We start from the raw sequence: 6,000 nt of genomic DNA, 5'->3' as shown, positions 1-6,000 counted from the left end.
TCAAAAAAAAATTTGGCATTATTAGTAAAAACAATCCTTTAAAGTATTTATATATTTTTAAAACTTATTATTCACTAATCAAACCTCACTTTATTAAAATTTACTTTCTAAATATGGGTACACCTTCTAACAGTATATTCTTGATATTTTAAATTTACTTTGTAAATAGGTGTATAAATTTTTATTGGACACCTTCTAAAAGTATATTCTTGATTTTTTATGATTAATATGGTAAATTATAAATGTCTTACTCACTTTATAGGAAGCTTATTTTACTTTTGGAAAAAACTAATGGAAATTGAAATTGAAACTCTCTAGTGAAAGGTGCGACGATTATGCAGAAAAACAATTTGAGATATGAATTGTAGACACAAGTGGTTCTAATCTATTAACTTTGATTGCATACTTTTTTCATGAGGAATACACCTCAGTTTTATTCTATCTTGATTCTTCAAAGAACCCGAAATAAAAATAAGAAAGTGGTTTAAATTAGTAATATGTTAATAAAAAATATTAGGATATTAATTATGTTCAAACTTTCTATGATAAATCCCCTATTTTGGAAACATTTCCATAATAAGTTTCACTGTTACATAGGTACATTTGAATTCAATGTTTATAAGTTTCACTGTTACATAGGTACATTTGAATTCAATGTTTCCAATATTGATATGCACAAAAAATTAATAAATATCACAATTAACATAACAAAATGAATTACGCAATATGAATTAAGAGCCATCCCTACATAATTACCAGTTGAACTTGTAGACATTAAAATTACTCTTCTAATCATCAACCATTAATTTTATCAACATCCTTGGTAGAACATTATATCAAGGAGCTGCAATGGTACCTTGAATGCTTTAATTTGGAAGCGGCTTCTCTCACATTGAAAGTGTTGCATGACAGTATATTTGACGCACACGCTAGCGGTGTTATCTTAGGCACAAAAATATTGAGAAAATGCTTGCATGAGTTAAAACTTCTAGATGAACAACACCTTCAGTCAAAGCTGCCTCTAGCATAGCTACAACAAAAATATGAGAGCTAGGGAGTTTGAGATTGGTGTTCTTATCCTTAAAGAAAATCAGATAAAATCCATGAAATAGAGATAAGAGGGTAACTTTGAGTCGAATTGATTAGGCCCATATGTTGTCATTGCCCAATATGATTCAAGAGGCTATTAGCTAGCCACGAGGGTCAAGATCTTTATGAACCTATCAACATTGTGCACTTCAAGCACTTCCATACTAAATCTAAAGAATATCCCAATTGAAAAATACATTAAAAAAATAAAAATTTTAAAGAAAAAATCACCCTTCGATGAAATCCATTTCTATGGTGTCTTGGGGTAGTAACCATTATAAAAACCTAACAAATAGGCATCATGTCTAACAACCCAAAAAAGTTGAAAATATAAAAAAATTGAAATAGTGAATATAAAAGTTTTCCTTTGGTGAAAACCACCTATAATGGCACATTGAACAAATACCTTGGTGAAAGCCTACTCATACGTGACATATATAAAAGGCATTTAATCCTATTATGACAAGTTATCCCCCCAACATGGGGGCATATAACTTACTGTCACTAAGAAATTAGTCTTTAGATCAAGAACAAGCAAAAGGTGGAATACCAAGACGAGAAAGTGTCCCCAAAAGAAAAGTGATTCCTATAATTGGCATATATTTCCTCAAACCGCCCACGAGAGTCATATTCTAACTTTTACCAAGGCAAAATCGAACAATGGATTCCATAGAATGGGTCACCGATCCAAATCCTGGGAGCAATAATGCCTTGGAATAAACATGTATAATCAAACGAAACATTTTGATAGGAATTTATTCCTAGATCTAATATCATGTATGCTAATTGAAACACAGTAGAATAAGCCTAACCCTTTTAAAATCTTTTTGAGCAAGAACCATAGTAGCTCCCATTAGAGTTCTTATTCCACCTATCCAAGAGATTGAGATATTATTAAAGGTAGAGGTTTGAAAAGAGGAAACAATCAAGCTACTACCATAGTAGTGGCATATATAAGAGTTGACATAGTAGGCCCTCCCATAGCATCTGGTAACCATATATGAATACGGAAATGTGAAAAATTGGCTCTTGATCCAATAATAAGAAAAAGGAACATTAAGTAAAAAAATATCGAAGTAACCCCATCAACAACAATCAATTCATTTAATTTTTTAGACAAATATTGAAATTCAAAACTACTTGTTACCTAATAAAAAACTAGGATTATGATATTTCCACGGCAAGGCAAGTCAAATTATGATAGCAATATCATAGTTTGACTTGCTGTGGAAATATCTCCTACTTATCAAACCTAGGATTACTAATAAGAGACCAAAATCCCTCATAAGGTTAATTATAAAATGTTTTTGACAAGCGTTAACTACATTGGGTCCCATAAATGAAAAATACCAAAAAATAGTAAAACGTTCTTATTAATTCCATATATATGTGTGGTAACACATATATGAACGTGTATATATATATAAAAGCTTAGCATATGTTTCATCATGCGACATATAAATATCACTCACTATAGATAATAACCATGGTTCCAATTGTTGTGACTAAAACTAACATAAAGGAAATAAGTGGATCAATCAAACAGCCCAAATCTAATGAAAACTTATTACTGATAACCTAGGACTAGAAATGTTGATTAATGGGACCCCATTAACATGTTGCAAGAACAAATTGAAAAAAAAACATGTATATGCTTAATAAGACCCCAAGCATATTTTGCATATATATTCAATAGGAAGATCAAAACATTATCCCAAATATTTTTTTATTCCACATTCTTGGTTTCCAATCTGCTAAAGAGAATAAAATGAAAACAACAGATCATGAATCAAGAAGAACGATAGAATCGGTGATGGAATCCTCTCAATTTCATATTTATTGTAACCTTTCTTCATCTTTTTACTGCAAATACCATATTTGAAATGATCAATACTAGTGCTGATCAAATATTTGTCAAATGATCAATTCTAGTGCTGATCAAATATTTGTCAAATGAGCTAGAAGGAGCTCTAGTTCCTAGTTTTCAGTCTAGATACTGAGCTATCAGTCATGTACACACTTTTCTTTTATGAAATTAAAAATTTTCTATTGTAGATGAACATTAGTATTTTGAATGGAGCTTAATAGACAATGGTAAAAAGTGGAATTTATAAGGTAAGAAATATTTGAATCTGTTAAAATGACAGTGCTATAGTTGATAGGTTTAATGGCAATGTGCAAAAGTTTTATTGGATTCTGCCATTTATTAATCTCTTCCTTCTTGTGTATATCATTGCTTTTCTCTATGGCAGCATCCATTATTTCAGAAGTCAGTTTAAAATGCATATTTCGACCAGAACATTTTCAAGATGACTTGAGTAACCACACAAAGCATGCATCTTATATTACATTACACAATAGTAGTTCAAGTAATACAACTGCTAATGTTTTATCAGCTAAATAGGAATCCTTTGTTCATTAGCCAGGAGAATCTTGGACATCAGATTTGTCTATAAATCTAAGGATTATCGTCTCTAATACCTCCAGCTAGTAATCTCATCTAAATCTTCTTTTAAAATTCTAGCATCTTCCAAAACCATATTTAAAAGTTCTCAATGAAAAATGGTTTGCATTTGTACCTCCATAGGAAAGTGATACCAACAAGCCTAACAGTGTTCAAATGGCTTCCCCATATTTCTGAATCATCCATGTGCCACATGGTAAGACGCCATTATTCTTGATAGATTTAAGAAAATACTTACTTGTTTTAAAAATACTCCAATTCAAAACACTCTTGCATCATTCACTGCCAGAATACATATGAAAAAAAATTTCCTTGTAAACCACACAAACCTTATATTTTAATTCTTTTTAATTAGTTACCTTTGGTTGTTCTATTAATGGTCATTTAGTTCGTCATTTAGTTCTTTTAGTTTGTTTAATTAATTGAGTTTAACTACTGCTTCTTTTATTAGAAGACAGTGCTTCTTTTATTAGAAGACACAGTTAGCTTTTTATTTATTAAGCTTTTTAAGCTTCAATTTAACTGTTCGTTATTTTTAGAACACCGTCTTGTAATTCTCTATATATACGTTGTATATTCATGAATAAATCATTCAATTATTTTTCATGGTATCTGAGCGGGTAGATGGGATTTTTTAGGACTTCGCGAATTTTTATTGTGAACTTCGTGAATCCCTACCTGGAATTTATTTCCAGAAATTTTTTAATCAAATTGTTGGAGTTTTTTGGTGAAATTTTTAAAGGTTCCTGGGCATTTGAAAAAAAAATTGAGGGTTTTTCAACCCATTTTTTTCTGAGATTGCACATCTGAAAGCGGATTTTTTCAGGGTTTTGCAAATTTTGTGGGCTTTTTCTTAAGCTGTAATTCAAAGTTCTTTTAGGGTTTTTTTTTTGCGTGGCTGTGCTTTCTCCTGGCCCGCGTCTGTCTTTTCCAACCTGTTTTGTCAGTGATTTTTCGCGGTGGCACAATTTTTTTTCAGCGGCATTGATTTTTGGGGTCTGATTTGTTTTTCAGGGGCGCGGATTTTTCAGCGGCATTTTGTTTGTGGCCCACGTTTTTTGTGTGAGCTGCACTTTTTTTTTACCTGACTGATCTCAGACCAGATTTCTTCACTGAGACAGCATTGAGATTTGATGGATAACTAGCTAACAAAAAACTAGTGATTTAGCTGCTGACTGTACTTTTCAAATGGATTGGTCCCATTTTACCATTGACATCGGGTGTTAGACAACCTGCATCTTTGTTCTGGTCACAATAAGAGTAGGGGTTGGATTAAAGATTATCCTAAAGGGACTTCATCTTAAAATTCATCTACAGTCTTCTTAAATGAATAGGCTAATCAGCAACCTTGAAGAAGTGAGTGTGGGTACATTACTGAACAGTAATAAACCCAAAAGTTTCATTATTTGTCCAAATGACCCCTCCATAAGATAGAATTTAGAAAACTTTCCTAGCCAAAAATCAAGATGCTGCCTAATTAACCTCGAGGATGCATTTGGGCCTTCAATCAAAGTTCTGCCAAGAGCAGAGATTCTCATACTCCCACTGCAATTGTCCTAACACTGTCTGGAATGCATACCATAAGCTACTCTAAACATTCACTTTTCTGCTAGTACAAAACCTTGCAGTCCAAAATCAATAATGCTATTGTTATTTAATTTGTTGTTCTATTGAGAAAGAAAATTTGTATCTGGGACTTTTGCACACCTGGTAGAGATTCTCTCTGTACTTATAATGCTTGGTAACAAACATATCTAATTACTAATTATGGACATACGCAATTATGTAATATTAATTATGAACATATGTAATTACGTAATTATGGACTGGCAGGAAAATCCTGTGTTTCTGGGTACGATTTGTCCTGAAATTACATTTGGATACTATTCGACTATGGAATCTAGCAAGGTTTGATATATAGCAGTCAGAATCACGAAGAATTGGTTAAGGGTGTACCCAAGCAATTATGATCGAACATGGCATTTCAAAATCGATTTCAAGATGAATCCAGTGGTGGGCGAAGTTTTCAATGCAATTCTTTTGACTTTTTGGCTACCAAAATCCTAGATGGGTATCCCGAAACCCTGAGATACTGGTTCTTGGGGAAAAAGGCTTGGTCTGGGTCCTGGTTCTTGCCCGGTCCTGGTTCTCCTTGGGTTCCACCTGGGCAGGACTCAGGTGGAACCCAGGGAGAACCCAGGCGGACCCGGGAGAACCAAGGCCCATGGGTTCCCAAAAACAGGGCCCACAGGTCATAAAAGTAAAAAAAAACAGTTAAAAAACAACCATGTATCATTTATCTGTTATCTTATGTATCATTGTATGGGAAAGTTACATTGTATGTTTCATATTTGTAGTTTGAACATATATAATATGACATATATATATATATATATATATATATATATCTGTGTGTGTGTGTGTGTGTACGGACATACCCGTACCCA

The 6,000-nt window shown here is 32.7% G+C and overlaps 1 pseudogene; it reads right to left on the bottom strand.

Moving 5' to 3' along the window:
* Nucleotides 1–1,345: 1,345 nt before the first annotated feature.
* LOC131859267 (NAD(P)H-quinone oxidoreductase subunit 5, chloroplastic-like) lies at nucleotides 1,346–2,607 on the bottom strand (annotated as a pseudogene).
* Between the last annotated feature and the right edge of the window lie 3,393 nt (nucleotides 2,608–6,000).

Source organism: Cryptomeria japonica, chromosome 10, assembly GCF_030272615.1.
Source record: "Cryptomeria japonica chromosome 10, Sugi_1.0, whole genome shotgun sequence".
Taxonomy (NCBI): domain Eukaryota; kingdom Viridiplantae; phylum Streptophyta; class Pinopsida; order Cupressales; family Cupressaceae; genus Cryptomeria; species Cryptomeria japonica.
The sequence above is the reverse complement of the archived record's forward strand: the minus strand, read 5'-3'. Positions and strand labels throughout refer to the sequence as shown.